This window comes from Ammospiza nelsoni, chromosome 9, assembly GCF_027579445.1.
Source record: "Ammospiza nelsoni isolate bAmmNel1 chromosome 9, bAmmNel1.pri, whole genome shotgun sequence".
Taxonomy (NCBI): domain Eukaryota; kingdom Metazoa; phylum Chordata; class Aves; order Passeriformes; family Passerellidae; genus Ammospiza; species Ammospiza nelsoni.
In genome coordinates this window covers 10,724,669-10,746,457 of record NC_080641.1, presented here as the reverse complement: position 1 = coordinate 10,746,457, position 21,789 = coordinate 10,724,669, and the positions used below count along the sequence as shown (strand labels likewise).

Sequence of the window (21,789 nt, the reverse complement as noted above, 5' to 3'; positions counted from 1 at the left end):
CTATTTTCAATCTGGAAATGTCCTTCTGGCACAAACAATATAAATCCTGATGGCACCAACATATTGATGTATCCAGCCTTGTGACATCAGCAGCAGCTTTCAAGATATGCCCAATTTTACATGTTTCCTAAGTTACAGCTGGGTCAGTCATTAATTAGGAACTCATTGCCAATGATTTTCCAAAGCATGATTAGGTACTTCAGACACACCAGCAGCACCCATCAGCCCCCAGGCCAAGAGAACAGAGTTGGTTGTACTAAAAAGTGCAACATAATCAAGTTTTCATGGTCCCAGCCTCAGTTTGAAGCCTGGCTCTGCTGGAATCAGGTGCACTGCTAAAAGCAATTTTCGAGAACAGGACAAAACTATCTAGGAGGACATTGATCATCATTGTCTCACTGAAGAGCTTCTTCTCCCAGCCACTTTTCTCCCACAAGTAAAATTTGTGAAGAGATTATAAAAACCCTGGTGTGAATCAGTTCTGAGCATAAGCAGACTCCAGATAATTCAGCAGAATATTCCAGCACTGGTTCTTCCCCTGTCGAAGGGATGACAATGACAATCAAAACTAAACATACTTCATTAGTTGACCCCAGCAGTTACAGCTGAGCAGCCCCAAGGACCCACTACTACACCCCAGTCCCCATCAGGGGCTGAGTTCAACCCTGCAAGAGAACAGCAGTCTTCTAAAGTCAATCCTAAAATGCTGAGGAATGCACCTAAAATCAAATGTTTCCTTTCCAGAGAGAAAACAACTCCAAATGAATATAATTTGAGCAAGTCTGGAATCCATATAGATTCCAGGAAGCTTCCTCTTGGAAAGCAAATGGTGTCCAGCCTATACCATATTTACTTTTTATATGTTGTCAATACCTTCAGCTTGCTTGTAATCCAAACCGGGCCAGTTTTCCCACACAAATCCATGTATTGATCTTCCTCACTTCTTCTGAAGCCTTATGCAACCATGAGCACACTCAATATATGTCTGTTTAATGAAATAGATGCTGGTCTATACTACATATATTTTGAATCAGATGGTCTTCATAAACCACCAATTTCAAAGAGAAAATACAAATTTTCCATAGCTCTTTGATAATTTTAAGAGACACATGTCTCTCTGTACTGAGTTTGGCTGGGATGGAGTTAATTTTCTTTGTTATAGCTTTTATGGGGTTGTGTTAGGATATGTGATAAAAACAGTGTTGATATCACACGCTTAAGTTTTTTAAGAAAGCTGATAGACACTTCCTGATGCTTTTTTTTCACTGCCATCAAATATATAACACTTACACTACTTGTCTCAGTAGAGTTTTGATTTCAAGAATATGTATTTGTAGGTGAGAGAGACACCTATGAAATAGACATTAATTATTCATTATAAACTTGGGTATCATAATCGAGCTCTTAGCAGAAATTTCTGGGGTGGTACACAAAAAAGAAGAATTATGGATGTGTGCTGCTGATGGGAAGTAGAGAATAAAATCTTGTTGTTTCATTGCTTGCATGCACAACCTTTGGCTTTTTTGTGAGTGAACAGATTTGTCCTGACCTGTAAGGGTTTTCCTTAACTTCCCCAGGGCATAAAGGAAGACTGATGTATGTGCAATTTCCTCAATCCTCCTTTAAGCCCTTTTTGTAGGTAGGAGTGGCATTAACTTCCTTCTGGGACATCCCCTGACCGCCACAACTCCTCAGAGATAATGGGGTGTAGCCTCAAAATTACACTAACCAACTCTTTTAACATCCTCAGGATTTGTAAGGCTCAAGCTCCTCAACAGCTCACACACAAATCTTCCTTCACTGGTGGTGGGTCTGTTTGCATGGACCTGGATTGGTGTTCCCAAAAACTGAGGTCCAAGAGTGTCTGGTGAAGACTGAAGGTAAGGGATGTGCTGAGAACCTCCATCTTTTCAGCTTTGCTGGTGACACTTCTCCTGTTGAACTGTGGGCTTGCTTGTATTTTTCTTCTGTTCCTGCTTATTGTTTCAATACCTGATGGACTTTTTCTTGTATTTTTTTAACATCCAATGCCAGGTTGAGCTGAGATTTTTGCTTTTCTAACTGCTGGTCTGCACATCCTGGCAACGCCCTTGGAGTTCTCTATTGCCACATGTTCACAAATATTTTTATTTGCATATTAATGCCAGAGCACAGAACACTTCCAAGTCAGCATACCCTCTGGAAGCTCATAATTTACTCCTGAATTACTACAGCCCTGTCATGACCTCTAACAGGAAGTTAAACCAAGCAGTGTCTAGTCTAAAACTGGCTTATTTTGCAACTTTTTTTAAAATAGGCTGATATTAAAATACAAGCTATGTTGAAATAAACATAATTATTCATTGTAGGAAGATTTCTGTGAAAACTACAGCTTTTCTGTGTTGTTCTTGAAGGTATCATTAGTGGTTTGGAAATTTGGATGCATCAAGAATTTTGTTTTTAAGGTAACTTTTGTCCCAAAGGGCTGTCTATGAATATTTTATCCCAGCTTATTTTATGACTGTGTGAATTCACCATTTAAGGTCCAGTTATCTGACAAAGCAGTGTGACTCATTTTCTGCTTGCCTTTTCAGGTGTTTAATTCAGAACTATTGGGAGAGCATGTCCATCCCTCATTATCCTTGGAAAATGGCAAAACTGATGAAACAGAAATGACACCAAAAAGAATTATTTCTCTCCTTCATCTTTAATTGCAGATTTGTGTGGACTCATGCAACTCTAACTTACCTAAGGCCTTGGACTGCTGATTTTGTTGTTGTTTTAGCTCAGATTTTTTAAATTCTTCTTGTGGAAAGAAGAAAAAAGAATTGTTAATCTCTGTGTTGGTAATGAACCATTTGTGTGCAGCTTGCACTGTCTGAATTTAATTTAGGTACTCTTACTGATCTAAAGCTTGGTCAGCATTCCTACATACACAAGTTTATTTCCATTTCTGTTATCCTACTGCTCTAAACTAACCATTTTCCTCAAGCATATAATGATGTAGAAGCACCCAAATATTCAGGTTAGAATTATTCCAAGCAAGCAATGATGCAAAACTATCCTTAAATAAAACTGCTTTTATGGCCTGCAAAAACTACAGAGCATTTTGTGAATTTAAATAGGCTGTTTGCATACTCTTCAAATGAACATATTGAAATCAGGTGATTGCCTGCAAGGCACAGTGCACCATTTAAAACAGGGATATGCATCCTACTTGGAAAGATTCGTGGAATTCCGTGTACAGTGTGTGTTCCTGCCACTGCTTTAAAGGCTCTAAATATTGAAGTGAAGGGATCATGGTAGTAAAACAAGAGTTCAATATATGGCCTATGATAGCTTAGTATTTTAATCCCCAGAGAGTTTTTGTGTGACCTTAGTGCTTCATTGCAGCCATCTAAGAAACAGGAATGGTAAACGTGTCTTGTCCCAACTTCCTTTTAACTTCCTGTTTTATTACTTAAATATACATGTTTTTTTTATATAAAAGTAAGCATCAATATGCTTTCTCTACACAGGTCAATGTTTCTTCTCAATACATGTGAAGTTTTTTGGCAGTTTTTTCTCACGGCTGCGCTATCTGAGCAAAACCCTCACTTCATCAGATGAGAAATGCTGTGGGTCAATCAAAATGCTTTCCATATATGTTTTCTATTATTGTAGACTCACATGATTTTTTCCCCCTTTTCCTCTTGGCTGCCTATGGGACCTATTCCTCCTTATCCCAATATGAAGAATTTTTCTTCCCTAAGCACAAGGAGAGCCTTTGGTGAAGACCAAAAGACTTTTTAGAAGGTTAAACTACAGGAAATATCTAAAAGGAAAGAAGAAGGAAAAAAATAGAGTATATTGATTCAAGGGACATTATCAGATGGATTGAAATGCTCCTCTTCTGCTCTGCTAAAATGACATGTTTAAGGAAACCACCTTGATCTCTCATGAGCTTCAAAGGAGCAGACACCACGGGAACACACATTCCAAAATTGTTCAAGTGCCTTCCTTTAGCTAGGAGCTCACACAGCCTTTTGATCACTGGTTAGGATCTTGTTTCATCAGTTCAGCTCACTGATCTTGCCTGGATTTGTCAAGCTTTTCATGACTTTCACCCTCTGCAGGCTGTCCATGGGCTGCATTTCCCCACGGAACTCTGCCAATGCAGTCTGGCTAACTATCTGCTGGTACTACAAGCTAATAAATCTTTCCAGGAGTACAGGCAGCCTGAAGAATGCTCTGAATTTAAACTCTGCTTCATGTCCTTGGCTCAGCAGAAAAATTCCCTCCCTGAGAACAAAAGCTCCAGCTCTTAAGTAGAGCTGAAAATTCTTGAAGTGGCAAAACATTCCCTAAGTCTGGGCTGAAGTTTAACTCTGGATAAGCAATCAGAGCTGGGCACTGTCTGAGAAGCTAAACCTTACTTGGACTGGCTTTTACTTCAGACTTCAAAAACTGACCTAATTGCCTATTATATTTCTCTTCTCTTAGTAAAACTCATTGCTGTTTCCAGAGAGATTCCATATCGGTTCACTGCAAAATTCATTCAAATTGCTTGAAGGTTAGAAATCAATAAATAAAGTGACAGAGAATAAAAACCCATCAAGAAAGGAGAAAGCCATTTCTTAACTCATTTTTCACCCCACGATCTCTTTGATAGAAAAGTGGTTTTGGTAGGTTTGGAAAGATTTTGTTCTAAGTGTCTTTCCTTCTCTAGATGTGGATCATGCTGGAGCATCAAATAAAGGATATATTTTTCCTTCCCAGTAAATACTGCTGGTTTTTCTTGCTTTTTGGGAGGATTTACAACACAGTAGAGAAAGAAGTTCTGAAATTTATCACAAGGAGACTTCTCCAATGAACTGAAGAGTCATGGCTCAAACAGGAAATAAAAGCATCATGCCAATATTGTATGTATTACTTTAACATTCAAATGGATTTAATGTTTTTGTCTGTATGAGGATTTGATATAGTTATGAAATATGATTTCTTTCTGTGCTAGGCTATCTAAAGCCCAGAGTTCTTGCACTCTCTGACACATATCCTTTCTGTTGATGAAATATGAGATTTACAATAAGCTCTATGTCTAACGTTGTTCTTTACACTTTGATGAATGTTACACTTATCCCTAAATTTATGAGCAAATGAAAAACTTTTACAGCTATGGAATAGAAAACAGAAAATAGTTTTCTCATTTTAATAACTTTAATTAAATTTTTCTATGTACTGTAATTTTAACACTCACAAACAGGAATAGATACACCAGCAAGTAATAAATCAGCCTTGCCATTCCTCTGTAGTTCCCACCATGAGTGAATGCTACAGATTTATGTTCTGGTAATTCATCACTCTCCATCCATTATCCTGTGAATAATTTGGTGTGTTTATAATAAGAGATTCTAAAACTCATTATATTTAAACCCCCAGAAAGTAGAAAGTGCATAAATTTGACTGTAAAAAAAAAAAAAAAAAAAACCCTGAATATGCTGAATATGAAATCAGCTTTGGTAAAATACAGGTCCAAATTTACAATTTTTTAATTTAAGGGATAATAAAACAGTATTTACCTGCTGCAGCTGAGAAGGGTATGGTGGGTAAAGCCTCTGTCATGACAACTATAGAAGTACATAAAGAAGCAAAGATCAGCTCACAACTACAAGCCCAGTCTCCTAATGGTTGCAGCCTCATTTTCATTAAATTAAATACATTACTTCATTAGGTGTATTTTTGTTATGTGAAAATCTAATCAGCTTTGCTATCCAAGATCTTTACAATCTTTTATCTGTCTCTTATTGAGTTGTATTTAATCTATCTCATAGCATGACTCCGGTGATCAGCCAAAGGTTGGACTAGATGATCTTAGAGCTCTTTTCCAACCTTAATGATCCTGTGATTCATGCCTCATATTACACTGAATGGTTGGATTTTGTTATAATCTAATTTTTATAACATCACAACTCTGAAACCATTGAAACGGGGAATGTATGCTGGAATAAATACTCAAAAAGAAAACTTTAAAACTCTGCACAAGGGCTTGGAGCTGTGTCAGGGGAGGTTTAGGTGGGTTTTAGGAAAAGTCCTTCCCCCAGAGGGTGGCCAGGCACTGGAACAGAGACTTTTCTCAAGTTTAGACCTTTGATACCTTAAATCTGAGTTCCACTTTTCTTTCAGCTAGACGTAAATAAATTATAGTTTCCCTCCCTATTGCAAATGTGAAAAGAATCAATCAAACACAAAACTGAAGGAGTCTAATCAAACTATGTGCTGGGAAGCAAATCATCACCTGGTGGAGCTTGCTTTGTGACCCAAAATTCCACACTGGGCTTGCTTTGAGCATTGAGGTGGAGACACTTGAGAAACAGCAATTTCCCCCAGAGATGGGTTTCCTCTGGATGAAAACATTGAAATGGCAGTGTCACAGGTGCAAATGGGTTTTACTGAAGACAGACTCCTTTAAATTTTATGCAGGTAAATATCATGTAATGGCACCATTCCAAACCAGGGATTCTGAGAGTGGGACACCACACTGCTGCCATGTGCTCAGACCCTTCACACCACTCCTGAGATGGGAACTGAGAGAAGATCAACAAACAGACACTCAGAATCTCAGATGAAAAAAGGATATGGCCAAAATAATGAGCATAAAGTAAAAGACATAAACTTGAAAAATAAATTCTATTAAAGGGGGGGGGGGGGGGGGGGGGGGCAGAAATTGGTTACCACAGCACAAAATTCATCTTGTAAAGCAGAAACTGTTTACACATTAATTCTGAATCTTACTTCCAAATGACCAGTGGTGGGTGGAGATGTTACAGAAGAAGAGATCCGGAAGCTCCCTGTTCAGAGGGTTCCCTGTCTGAGCAAACACAGGCCCAGCAAATGGCAACACTGTCTTCACACTGATTTTCACAATCTTTTTTTTTTTTATCTTTGCCATTAGGCATTGTCATTATATTGCAAAGGTTCTACGGTCATTATATTGCAAGGGTTCCATATTGCTAGAGTTTCATACCTCCTTGATGTTTCCTGTAGTCATCTCCTCTAAGCACTGACTCTTCCTTGTCCTTACAGCAGCCAACAGACTCCAATTCTTCCCTCAGCCAACCAATCCACTCTTTTATAACACTCTTCTTATTGGCTACAGCTGTGGCCTGTTAACATCAGGCCTGCTCCTAATCTTTAGTAATTGGTTCAGCGGCAACTCTTTAGGGGATAAGATTACTTTCTATACTACCTTTATTTACCTATATTCTATTCCCCTACAATAAGGTCAATTTACATTTCTCTGTGCAATATAACATTTTTTAAATGGGAGAATTTTGCAAGACTTGGGAACAATTTTGCATATGAAAACCTAAAGGGAGGTCATCAAGACATTACACATTTGCCACCACATTTGTAATGAAAGCTTAATCCTAAATTCATCACACCTTCCCATACAGGTATGTCTGGCACTGTTGGTAATCCATAAATGAAAGACTGAAGAAAAGACCTGAGGAAAATTAAGCAATATGCAATCTACAAAAAGTGGGGGGAAAATATATTCCTACAAAGAAAAAAAAAAAAAAAAAAAAAGAGAATGAAAATAATTAAATAACTCAAGTGTTAAACTCTTGCACTCTTGCAGAGCATTTGTGGCTTCATTTTTTTCCTAAAAAAAAAACCAAAACACAAAACAAAAACAAAAACAAACAAACAAAAAACCAACCAACCAAACAAAAAACCCCAAAAATCAAAACCAAATCCACAACATTTTATTCTGAACAGGTGCTGGTTGTGTCAGTAGGATCACAGGAATCTCAGGATATATCTCGTCCAACTCCTGCCCAAATGTGAGGTCAGAGCAGATTGCTCAGAACTTCATTCAGCTGGGGAATAACAGATTTATCTGCTTGTATTCTTGAATAATTGTAAGGCTATGAAGGAAAGCAATTTTTCCAGACAGATTTCCAGTCATGAGCTATATACAAATATTATATTATATTATATTATATTATATTATATTATATTATATTATATTATATTATATTATATTATATTATATTATATTATATTATATTATATTATATGCAAGTGTGTAAAATAATTCAGTGGGCCATGCCTAAGTAACTCACTGTGTTTCAAGGTATCAAATCTGGCTCTCAAGAAGACCCAGAGACATCATCACAATAATTTAAATTATATCAAGTGATAGTGTATATAAAGCAAGAAATCCTTTCTAAATGAGTGCATAATACAGAATAATTATTTGCAACACAGAGAGTGGGCAACAAAACCCTTGCAGTGTTTGGAACTAGACACCTATGAGCTGAATTTATAAAAATAATGATGTTGTAAGGGGAGATCAACTGCTCTAGAAAAAAATATTTAGGGGAAGAAAGGGATTGTGAGAACTTCAGCTCTGCTAAGGATATTTACTGTTCATGCAGGCTGGAAGAAAAACAATAGGAATGTCCTCTAAAAATTGTTTAACAGCAGTAAATGTCCGCAGAACATATATTGCTAGAAATAATTAAAACTGCTCTTGATAAGTACTGGAAATAGTACAGAAAAAAGAGACAGGGTGAACCTGCAGTGCTTCCCTCAAACAGATGGAAGTTACATACTGGGGATAAACACTTTAGTGTTTATTCATTTATCAACATAGAGATTATCTTAAAAAGTGATAAGGAGCTAGCACAGGACCTGCTCTTGAAGTAAAACCCTGTCATCAATGCTGCCTGGGAAAAACTCCTTTGTTTTCTGGAGAACAGGCAAAGTATGTGCAGAAACAGAAAATGGATATAAATTACATGAGACTAATGTCAGCTTGCTGAAAATCACCCTTTTCATCACTTCATGATACAAGTAGATTGGGTGCTGCTTTAAACCCTGAAAGTAGCTAAATTCTTCTTCTCTTTCTTATGCTTGCATTTCACAGAATTGCAGAATTGTTAGGGTTGTAAAATCAAGCCAGCACCACCACCATGTTCACCACTAAACCACGTCCTCAAATGTCACAAACACACAATTTTTGAACCCTTCAAGGCACCCCTGCCCTGGGCAGTCCATGACAAAGCCTGGCCACCCTCTCTGTGAGGAATTTTTGCCTAATATCAGATCTAAACCTCCTTTGACACAACTTAAGGCCATTTCCTCTTGTCCTGACTGTCTGCTACAGGATGACTTTTCATTGTTTATTATTTCACCATTAAGAATACCCTGTCAGTCCGGCCTGTGCAAGCACACACTGTGATATTGTTCAGATTTAGAAAGGGATATTAGTTGCAATTGCCAAAAAAGCCAGAATCCCTGCAATGTTCCAATTCATCCTGAAAATTAATGATATCTTTCAGCAGGAGCCTGAGCAGTTGCTTGAGCCCAAGCCTGCCTGAGACTGAGCTCTGTTGATCTCTTCTTCCTCTGAAAGACACCAAGGGAAAAAACTCCTGCCCCTAATGACCAGCTAAAGATTTAAGAAATTAATAAATAATATCAGGCCCTCCAACTTTTAAAATACACAAAACTCAAAGCAACTGGAAAAGGTAAGAGAGAAATTAAAAATTAATTTATGCATTGTTTTCTATCTGTTGCTTCCTGACTTGAATTTTACCAGCACAGTTAACAGTTATCAATACACTGAGTCCTAGCTCTTGTTAGGAAACTTATATAATAATAATCTTTCAAAAAATAACATCAGTTTTCATTTTCCTTTACTGGAATCATGATATGGCTGCAAGGACTCTGGACCTTCAAAATAAAACATGGCAGACTCCAGTAAAAGCAAACATTTTAATCTATCTCAAAAATAAAGAGAAAAAATTTAGAATTAACTCATAATTAATATTTAGACTCTTTAGAATCTTCAAATAAAATATCCAAAATGTGCTTAACATATCATTGGAAATCTAAAGGCAGACTAAACAAATTTGTAACCAACCACTATGCAGAGAAGTTTACAATTAAGTTCTCTGTTTCCAAATACAAAAAAATTAGTCAAGAAATGTGGGAGTTTAATAGAGCCAATCACAAATGCAAAAAATAAAGCCTTGTCACTGTATATGGGATGGTAAGTACTATCTTGTCTCTTGGACAATTTAGGTGCATTTAAGAAGGTTTTCTGCATTAATGAGCACCCCTGTAAAGTTTGTGTTTCCACCTCAGTGCACAGAGATGAGCTGCACAGGCAGAAATCTCAGTGCCAGAGCTGATCACCACTCTGGAGGCTTCAGTCAGCAATCCAGAAACAGGAGGGAAGAAAACCTTCCAAAATTAATCAGTTGGCTCTCCCTGACCAAGGCACAGCATTTTAGAAGAAAAGAATAAACATTTTAGAAGGAAAGAATATTTGTCACTGAAGGTTTTACTGGTAAAAGCATTTCTGACTTTATTCTGTTCCCTGCAAAACCCTGCACACACAATTCATTCAAGCAAAATGCCAGACTCTGAGGCACTCAGGTGCTGCTGCAATGCAGGTTCCAGAAGCTGAGCCCAGCCCTAATGAGTCCATCAAACATCACCTGGATGCAGAGTGCTACAGGATGAGCTAACAGCTTGGGACAGGACAGTTTCTGCCACAGAGAACCTCTTTTCACATCTTTTTACCACAGAACCAGGCATGGCTCTATGGTGGGGCAGCAAAGACAGAGCAGGATTCAGATTTCTGGCAGGAGGACTTGATGTGTCACCACCTCCCACCCTTCTTCACCCAAAACCACACTGCTTTTCCAAACGTATTTCCATTTTTGGTGTGTTCTACTGTACCTGAAGGGACATGAACAGAAATACAGAACCACAGACCCACAAAATGGTTTGGCATGGAAGGACCTCAAAGCCCATCCAGTGCCACCCCTGCCATGGGCATGGACACCTTCCACTGTCCCAGGTGGCTCCAGAAGCCCAGACTGGTTTGAGTTGCAAGGGATCTTAAGGTAATTTTAAAGTTATTCTAAGGTCAACCATTGACATTTCCACAATCCCAGGGTGCTCCAAGCCCTGTCCAGCCTGGCCTTGGACACTTCCAGGGATCCAGGAACAGCCAAAGCTTCTCTGGGCACCCTGTGCCAGGGCCTCACTACCCTCACAGGCAAAGATTTCTGAGATATCTAATCTAAATCTAAATATATTACTGTAATTAGTCCAAAAAATACCAGCATAATCTCTTCACTTCCAAAGGTGTAATCCTAATAATTTTCAAAGATTTCAGCATCAAAACAAGGAGGTGTCTCTCATTCTGGATAAATTTCAGGCTTCATTATATACTGTATAGGAAGTTATCTCCTATGGTTTCAGAATATCCTTATATTTCAGAAGTTTATTATTAAGGTCATGCAAACTGTGGACAGACATTTGTATCCAAAGATGTAGCCCCAAAAATTGTCACACATCCAAAACTTGCCTTGCAATATTGTTGATATTGGATAGCAAAGATTATTTTTCAAAGAACATAATTTTTTTCTGAAAATGAAAATTGCTACACTAAAGAGAATACAATTAAAATATAATTTTCAATAACATTGACTTTTGCTGACTTTTTAATGTCGTTTTTCTAAATGGTAATTCTCTTTCCAAGTGAGAAAATCTGTATAACAACAAACACCAAAACAAGACTCCTTTGAATTTCTATTGTCACTAAACAAATTGTTTTCTCTTATCTGCACATTTAAGATAATATTAAACCTTTGCTTTTTCTTGTTAAATACTCCAGTTCTCAAATATCATGCATTAGTTACTAAAGGGATAGAAACTAAACCATAAAAATAACAAAGATCTAACAGCGGATGAAGAAATTAAATACATAATACAACTAAATAAAAAAAAAAAAAAAAGAAACAGCCCTTCCAGGGCTGCATTTCACCTCCCTATTGTCCACTCTTCAGTAATCTCTTTGTTAAATACTACCTGCAACACATTTTGGATTGTATATTATAGCTGTATATTGAAGCTTTTCTGTAACCTCCTCATAGCTAAAGACATTTCCATTATAAAGCTGTCCCTGCAATCATATGGTTTTGTTACAGCTACAACTTATCCTACAGAAGAATACGTCATTTACACTGTCCAATATAATATCTGGTGATTTTAGTGGAATTGTAGAGAGAAAAAAGATATGTTTCCTCTTTTTTCAATGCAAGTAAATAAAACTCAGTTTTAAAATAAAATCCACATGCAAAGGCATTATCTTCTTAAAATAAAACAACTTTGCAAGAGTGAACTTCCAAAACTTATACACAACTTTATTAAAATAAAGAACATTGCTGTGCACATTTCTTCAGTATTTCAATTCATTCAGTCTCATAAAAATAATTTTAGCCAATAAGCCAAAGTTACTCATTTGCCTAAAGATAAATCCCATGCTAACTGAAATATTTTAGGATCCCAAAAAATTAATTCTGAGAATCCCCTCAGGAAGGTGACTAGTCCAAAATACTGTCACAAGCACAGCCCAGGTTTCCGAACACATTATTGGCTGCCATGCTTGTATTTCTTGTTTCCTGTAGTCCTCTTTAACCTGAATTGTGAGATGTGCTGCACACACTGGAAATGCCAAAGTGGCACTCAAGATACTCCATGTATCCATGTAATTCTTGGATCTATGGACTTCAATATCTGTGTTGATAATTAAAGGAAAAGGAAACCCAAATCTTCTTCTGCTCTGTCAATATGAAATATCAAGGGACTTCTTTTCCCCTTCTGTACTAGGTACAATTTAACCTTATAACCTTCTTTTTTATTATTTTTTCAGTTAATTTATACTATGAAGTAAAATAATTTTTATTATTCCTTAACATAAGCAGCATTTTTTTTCCTAATTATCTAGTTACTAGAGGCAGAGGGAACCATCCTTTACTTATTGCCTGGCCTTGGCTCAAGCTAATTTAATAACTAACACAGACAGTGATGATGTTATTATGGGATGGTACATTGAAATATGAGGAAAAGAGCCAACAAGAAAAACAGAACATCTTGATAAAGACAAGATGTTTTTGGTTCAGGAAGGATACCATTTAAAATTTGCACTATTTTTGTTTTCTCAACTAAGAATAAAGTAACTAAAATAAGCAAATATTTTGATTTTGATTAATATGGAAAAAAATTTTCATTTGTATAGTGGCTTTTAAAATACGAAATAGCATTAAGGTCTCAGAATAACTTTGAGGTGTATATAGGCCCTGTGGCTGAATCACTTCATCCTACTGCTACTGCTGCTGAAATGAAATATGAAAATGTTTCAGTTCATGGCAGCCCAGGCACGGGAAAAGAACCAAAGAGCAGCTTCTCAGTGTAGAGCTAAAGGGAAAACAAACTTCATGAATGGAAAGGGAGTCAGGCTTTTGGGTTCCCATCCCTTTCCTTTAACATTTCTGTGCCTTTTGGGTCAAGCAGTGTTAAAGGAACCCTTTGGCCAAGACACTCAGACAGATTGTGGATCATATATCTTCCAGTCATGTGTGATTATTTCTATAGATAGATCTTTTCCAGCTATAGAAACACTTTTTCCGCTCTCTATTATGAGAAATATCTGTAGAGTTGACAACTACTACAGCATTACTATTAGTGCTACTGATTTTTACCCCATTTTCTGCAATTTGGCTTATTAGTAGCTTTATTCATAAACCCACATTGAGTGACTTGCTGAATTGTTTTCAATTCCTGGTGTCTCAGATAACAGTTTTCTTCAGAGCCTCTAGTCCACTGCAGAACAGCATTTTCTCACCAAGAAAAGCAGTAAGTCTGTCCTCTGCATTCCCAGGAGAATCCTCCCTGCTGGCATGTGGAGGGAGTGGGTTGTCCACACAGGACAGCTGGGACTGCCCAGGTGCTCTAATGTTTCCTTCATCTCTTATATTCCAGATTCTTCCATCCCTGCAGGTACACTGGAGTCTTTTGCACTCAAGTCCAGCGTGTCAGCTAATATATATATTTTTTTTTTAGTCTGAACACAGAGGGAACCCATTATAACACATTTTGTTTAAAGCCTTAAACGTGCTGGAGTGGTGGTACTTTAAAGAAATGGCAGCTGCATGGCCCCAGGACTTTTTTCATCCGTCCTGCCACTGTGATGCAAATAGCATAAGTGCCTATAAAGACATGGCCCAGCTGGGCATGTTAAGAGGCATGAGCACTCATAAAGACCCAGTTCTATTACTGGCACCAAAGGCGAGGTCAATTTAGGAAACGCTGCCGCTGATTCACAACCTACTTCTTGCTCCTTGTTTTAATGAGAAAACACAGTATGGCTAAAACTGGAAGCGAGACCTTGCAGTGCAGCTCACATTGCTTTTTCTAACAGTATTTATATGGTTCCTGGCCATACTCGCTGAAAACAGGCTTTGACTTTTTATTATGTCCACTGTTCCTTACCTATTTCCTAAACAATATCTGCTTTGACACCTGAAAACTAAAGAAATGCTCTTAAAAGTCTAATCTGACATATTTCTATCCTGCAATCTTATCCCACAAAGGCACAGAGAAATGCATAAATACTTCTGAAAGACACAATATCCAAGTGGCTTGGAGGACACTTCCAAAGTAGAGAGCATTTAATGAATAATGCCCTGCTTTGAACTGTCAGGATGCCTTGAAACATACAACATTTTATATAGAAAAGCAACAACTAAAGCTCTACCTGCCTAGAAAATGAAATCATTATATAATTGTTGAGACTTTTCAGCAGCGTACATAGGAAAAGCTGATTAAATCTGCCAAGGCTGATTTTAAGGCTGCTGAGTTACAGACAGCTGAATTGTACATCTCATACAGACTATTACTGTGGTTACACATCTGTCTATTTATATATTTCCTGGATTTCATTTCCCTGCTTTAATTACTGAGGATGAGCAAGCCCTCAAACCAGAGCTACCCAGTTACTAGGGAAGGCGTTAGGCCATGTCAGGTTTAAGGAAATGACTGAAAAGGAAGGTCACAAAAACAGCCTCTGCATAAGACACCCGAAGCATGTGTAATTACCCCAGCTAAAGCATTTTAAGTAACAAAGAATAAAAAAAATTATTTGCAGTGTAATAATATTTAGATGAGGAGAAGGGTTATGCTTCAGTGGGTAAAGTCCTTGAATATTGCAGGCTGACATCATCTCCCAAGGAATTGCAAAACAAGTGCCTTTACACGAATGTAAGAGGTTCTTTATGTTGGATGTGCCTGGCTAACCTCAGACATACTCCTGGGATTTTGGAAAAGGCAATATAGTGCAGAAGATCCAGAGACTTGTACATTCATTAAATTATAGAGGCAAGGAATTATTGTAGATGAGATGGACAGAAATGACACATTAAGCAATATATCAGAGGCCTTTTTTTTTTTGCTGCTTCTTCTTCTTTTTTATACATTCCTTAACCAAGCATGTTTCTTGACAAATCCTGCACTTAAATCATTGGTCACAATAAAAAGCTGATCCTATTTATTGGTACAGAGGAATCTGCATGAACCAATTTGGAAAGCATTTACAAAAATCCTGAAGGCACATACTAGTTTTGTTTCTCTGATTGCAAATATCCCTTGCTTATCTCTGTGCTCTTGGTTCCCATGCAAATGACCTTCCCTTCCCTCCTTCCCTTTTCAATTTCTTCCCTTGCTATCCCAAACTTTTGGCTCACAGACCAGCTGTCAGCCCCCTCCAGAAGGAATCACTAAAGTTGGAAAAAACCTTTAATGACATACAATCCTTTCTGTGATATTTTTTCCCCCCTAACAGCTAATCTAAACCTTTCCTGGTGCAGCTTGAGGCCATTCAAAGAACTGCTGCTGCTTGCAAACAAATCAAAAGCTTCTGCCATCGTACCAAGCTTCATCATTCCTTGCACAATAAAGGGGACTTGAAAACAGAAAGAAAATAAAAAACAAGCTAATGAAAACTTACTGTAGCAAGAGTCATTAACTGCCTAAATAAATGCAGTCTCTAAGCTTATTACATTAGAACTAGTGTCACTTTTACTGACTTGAAAATGTGTGGAGCTGCTGCAAACTACTGCTGCATCCCCATAACTGATAAAGAAAGAAGGATTTTATAGGCTCACAATTGTGTTTACCACGGGCTAGAAAAAGGAAAAAGAGCTGGTCAGATTAAAAAAAAAAAAAAAAAAAAAAAAAAAAAAAGTATTCATGTTTAGGGTAAAGAAAGGGATAATTTGCTATGAAGATAAGAAATTTAAACCCATTCCAATTCTTCTACTGCAAATGTCCATATTCATCAGTTTGTTTATTTCCATTTTTGATGGAAAGATACTGATAATTACCCAAAGGCTCTCCAGCCTACCAAAAACACATAGAACTTGTTTTCACTTATGAGACTGATTTTTTATGCAACAAGGTTGTACACCACTTTTCTTCCCTTCCCACTGTGAGGTCAGCTCTGCAAGTTGAGAGATCTTTCCTTTAGTCCAATATTGTTTGAAAGGAAACTAAAGGAATGAGATTTTTTTAGTTATGGCTCTGCTCAGGGCTAAGGCTCCTCTGTACTGTGTCTCACATGTGAACATTCTAGGAATGTTTTCCTTCTACAGTCTTCCAAAGGGCCTGGCTCAGAGCTCTCAGATGGAAAGGGTAGAGCAGCAACTTCCCCAGATATCTGAAAAGAAATCAACAAACTCCTAGAGGCACATGTGTGTTGTGTGATTCTCAGAAGGGGCAATAAATGGAATGGAAAAGTAATGGAAAAACAATTAATTTATTTACTGTGATGATGAGGTGCAAGACTTACAGACATTAAAGTATATAACTTATTACACCATTTCTCAATTTCCACTGGAAAAAAATAAGGAATTTCCTTGCTTGACTAGGGACAATTATTAGTGAGCTGTGACAGTCCTCTGTAAAAGGCAATTTGAATATGCTTTTAATCATGACCTCATTGACAGGTGCAAAACTATTTTAAATGGAGGTGAGATGTCCAAGGCAAATGGTGTTTTATACTTTGCATAAACTTCATTGCTTTTTGCAGCACAGATTGGAAAAAAAGGGAAATCTAACACCTGTAAGCAGCTTTTCTTCTATTTAAAATCTGTATATTTTCATCTCAACACCCAGGTAAAACATTAAGTTTAGCTAGAGGAGGACAGATATCAAATTCTAAAGCTTTAAAGGAAAAGAGTGAAAGGAAAGATGAAAAATATCTTAAACGCTGGTTTCTGCAGAAAATATAAGTGTTACCAGTGGAACAGTGGAATTCATATGCTTTAGTGATATATTAATTCCTCCCAGGTCAAGGGCTCCTTTAACATACCTGCTGATGTGTCATAAGGTAGTCTGAATGAAGTTCAATACTTATGCAAGGTTGGAAGTTGATGATGATTCAAAATAAAAATATTTTATCTGTGAAATATTCTACTGAACATTGGCAGCTGATCAGACCCTTGATTTGCTTTTCTCCTGCTGGAGCTAAACTTTAAACCCAGGCTGCAACTTGAAACCCAACACAACTGGGCTAAGAAATAAAATCCTTTTTTGTTTCTGACATTTTAGTTTCTGTTTTTCAGTAAGAACTCTGGATTACATCTGGCTGGGATTCTTACCAGGACAAAAAGCCTTTTAGGATTTGAGGTTGACTTTATACTCTTCCCTTGTATTCTTTTCTCCCATTCCCCACAGCACCTCTCTCAGCAATGGCCTTGAAACACAGTAACTGGATCTAGAGGACAGAGTCTCCATGTGTTGCCAAGTTTGCTCTTTTGATGATTTAGAATGATTTTTTAAGTAGTCTGTCACTTTCAAAAGTTCTAAATGAGCTAAATAAAATCGATAAATAGACAGTAAATTTATAATATTAATATGAAGAGGAAAAAAAAAAAAGAAAGTAATTACATGTTTCTCTCTTAAATGTATTTCCTTGATCTGTCCTGCCACACATTTCAGTGCAAGTATAGGAAATGGCCGTGGTTTAACAGGCTATTTTCCCTGTGTTTTCTGTATCCCACCTCCAGCTGGGGTAGAGTGGATGGTTCACAGATGGATGGATTAACATCTACAAAGCATCTGGCAGGGAATGCAAGCCTGTGAAGTATTCAGCTTCCCTGGAAGCTGAAGGCATTCAGCACTCAGCCGAGAAGGTTTAATTGTGCAGTGCTTTACCATGGAAGCAAATTTCTTCATTGCCCTGTTGGTTACCAGCTCAAAAATCAGAATATGAACATTCGCAGCCTTGTCAAGTTCATATCAGAAAACAGCTGTCATGGTTTCTCATAGAAATATTCACATAGATATTTCTCCTTCTACTATCTTGTCACAGCATATTCCGTGGATCTAGTTGTGCATTACCTCTTGTACTTTTAGATATCCTGCCTTCTGTTTTTAGTGAAGTATTTGGAATCCTGGAAGTGTTCAAGGATGGGGCTCAGAGCAAGAAGTAAGCAAGTAAGCAATTAAGCAAGTTCTTGCACATCAAAGAAAAAGAATGATTTATAACCTGTAACAACTTTGAAATTGGATTTTATTAAAGAAATTTATTGCTTATTATTCTAAGTATAGCTGGAAAACACTTACTCAGACAGCAATGAAATAAAATGTGAAGATTGCCTAAGTAGTCCCTAAAAATAAAAGATAAAGTGTGATGAGTTGGTCTAGTGGAAGGTATAAGGGGATTAGAACAGGATAGGCTTAAGGTCCCTTCCAACCCAAACCATTCTATGATTCTACAAGAGGATTCTGTGACTTACACTAGAAGCATGTGGAATGATCCCATGAATTTGGCACAGCTTCCCCATTGAAGCAAGTAGGGCAGAAGGCTGATGGACAGGTGGAGCTGCACCTTGATGTGCGTGGGAAGTGTATGCAGCATTTTCCATGCTCATTTTCCTGTCTTCCTTATGGTTTTTGTCATTGATTCAGTGCCCCAGAGCTATGCAAACATATTATTGTACAGAATCATGTTGCAGAATCTCAGCAGCAATGGTTTGGGGTGGAAGAGACCTTAAAGACTGTAGAGTTCCACCCCCTGCCATGGGTAGGGACACCTTCCACCAGCCCAGCTTGTTGGAGTCCCATTCAATATGCCCTTGAACACTTCAAGAATAATTTTAAAAGTTTTGGCAAGCTAACAGATCACAGAAAATATCAAAAGGCCACTCCCAGTGGACATATCACATTCTTCAACATGGGAGAGCACTGCTGCTTTTCAGATGAAATATTAATTTCCCAACAAATTGCTGGGTCACACTTTCTTAACCCTTCTTTACCCTTATCTTCTCTCCTGCCTCTACAATATCTTAAATACAGGACTAACTTAATGCCACAATTACCCCCTTGGAGGCAGAAAAAGGCACAAGACAGCAACAAAACAAGTTTTGGCACAACTTGTGCCAAACTACAGCTTTCATTTACAAATCCAAGAGATGGAACACATTTCTATCCAGTGAGATCATTGTGTACCACATGAATGATATTCTGACTGAGAATAACATGCAAAATAAAAACTAACTGACATTTTGATATAACACAAGCAAATGCTTTGCTTTGGAAAAAATGCATGACCACTCCAGGATAAATTTCGTGTCAAAATTGAGGTTTAGCTGACTCATTTTAAAAAGATATTTCTAAATCTATCACATAAAAACATGAGAAAAACTCAGCCTGTATAAACTGTCGTAATGCAATTTTTTTCCCAGTATTGTGGAAACCCATATACCAGCTTTTAATCAGGATCAAGAGGCACATGAAAATACTTAGGTGTTTTACAGTATACCTTCTTGTAGTTGTTCAGTGTAGTTTCTTTATCCAAGACTACTAGCAGGAAATTTCCTGGAGAATAAAGACACCCCACCTTCCACATAAGCATTTTTGATTTCTTTCTCTGTTCACAGTTGGCATCACTGTCAGCATTCCAAAGGTCATGTGGATTTCTGTGCACCATAAATGGCACTGGAAAGGTACTGAGGCCTCTTTTACTACACATCTGCTACCAAGCCCACAGGCAACCTGGCCTGCCTACTGAGTAACAGTAGAAATTCAATTTTCACTTTTCATTTACAGGTTAAATTTGATACAGCTACAAATTAAATGAGACAGATGTGATCAGAGGGGGCGGTGAGGACACATGCTCACCTAGCTCTGCCTCCTAGGTTCGGTTCAGGATTTAAACCCAGGAATTTGGGTTGTGTGGGTAGGAACAGGGTCTGATCAACAGCACAAGGGAGTGTTAGGAAAAATGTCTCTGGCGAGGCAAAAATAGTTGCTCTGCCTGTGGCAGGATTTGTCCCAGGATACCACTGCAGTATGGAGGGAAAAATGGGCAGGCTTTGATGATTTCAGTGTAGTAATGACACTGGCTGTGCTTGGTCCCATTACAGCTCTTCTGGAGGGGAATACCAGGGGGAGCATGTTCCCTTCTCTATCCAAACAAAAACAGCTTCACTTTCATCTTAGAACACCCAGCTTTCTAAAGGCATTACAGAAGTTTCCTAGCCAAAATCTCCTAAAGAAGCTGTGGTGCAATGGGACAAGAGAAAAGATCCTCTAGTGGATTGTTGAAAGATCGGAAACAAACATAGGGGAAAAAAATGATGGGTTGTGCACAAGGGAGAAGATTATTGTGTCCCACATAGATCTCTCTTGTTCAGCATACTCCTAAATCATCTGGAAAATGGTGCGAGTAATGAGGTGAAAATTCAACACTTTAAAAATGCAATAAAGACCTTCAGCTGAACTGAATAATCCCTCAATGGATTTTTCATTCATAAACACTTTTATATTTAATCTGTTCACTCCAGTATTTGGAGCCTATTTTTAACATGGGAGAATATTTCTTCCCCAGATCCATTTCTTCCCATTTACTCAGTTTGCTGAAGAAATAGTCAAATTTTGATGGCGATTACAAAAGCCACTTGCCAATCTTCTCCCCCTTCCTGAAGAACTACATTTGTGTCTTACCTCTTATTCAAATTTTTTCCCTTTCACTGACTGTCTCCAAGATTGTTAAGAGATCATGCTGCAAAACCTTGATCCTTGTTGTTTGTCCAAGCAGATCAAAGAGAGAAACTTTCCTGGAGTGACTTTATTGCAGTCGTCATCACCTTCTCTGGGTCAAACAAGCAGATTTTCAAAAGGTGATCACAGCGAAAGAACTGGATGTGAATTGTTAAAATTTGTCTTACCTGTAGTGCTTTATACATATTTGTTGACTCCCAAAATAAAAACACATGTCTCAAATGATTCGTGGGGGGAAAGTGAGAATCAGATAATCCCTGTGTGCTTTCAGTGAGGAATGTAGTGTAAATAGTGGAGGGAAGGTAAACGCAGCATTAAGATGCCCCATTGTAGGATGTGGAAAGTGCAGCAGCTGCTCTCATTGCACAGACAATGTAGTGACATTGTGATGTGATCACTACTCATTTGTAGTGACAGGGTGATGATCTGTGGGCAAGGAGCACCACTGTTTCAGAGATTCTTATATCCATGTGTTTTAAGGTCAAGAGGGACTGTGGAATGCATCTGATCTGACCCAGTACAGTGCAGGGCAATGAGTGGTGCCCCACAATTTGTGCATTAAAGATTCCTCCTCCTCATGTGAGGGAATTATGTTATTCCAGGAGCCATGGCTGAACAACTGGCTCTCTCTTGAAGTACATCCAACCATAAATTAAGCACTATGAATACAAATCTTATTTGCAGCTAAAAAGCATTGAATATAGTGATGGAGTCCAAGAAATGCCTACAAATTCTTCTGTGGCCAGGTGACATTGGAAATTAATATTTATTGGATAATCCATCGTAATCCTTTGTTCCTTTAAGGTTCCAGTTTTTGAGACAAACCTTCCTTCTTCTCCCTTTTAGTCCAGAGAAAACTTTAATCAGGCTTTTTTTACCTTCTGAGCCTGTACCTCACCATGGTCT

The 21,789-nt window shown here is 37.9% G+C and overlaps 1 protein-coding gene and 1 long non-coding RNA gene across 3 annotated transcripts in view; both read right to left on the bottom strand.

Moving 5' to 3' along the window:
- Positions 1–21,789, bottom strand: part of BRINP3 (BMP/retinoic acid inducible neural specific 3) — a 199,066-nt gene that overhangs the window by 133,431 nt on the left and 43,846 nt on the right. The gene's annotated exons all lie outside the window — the stretch shown is intronic.
- Positions 416–6,828, bottom strand: LOC132076563 (uncharacterized). Of its 2 annotated transcripts, none has more exons than XR_009418942.1 (4): positions 6,751–6,828; positions 6,254–6,542; positions 5,538–5,585; positions 416–538 (listed from the first exon to the last, which is right to left on the bottom strand). It is a non-coding gene; the product is annotated as an uncharacterized LOC132076563 (long non-coding RNA). The 2 variants fall into 2 exon arrangements; XR_009418943.1 differs by lacking the exon at positions 416–538 and adding an exon at positions 5,339–5,421.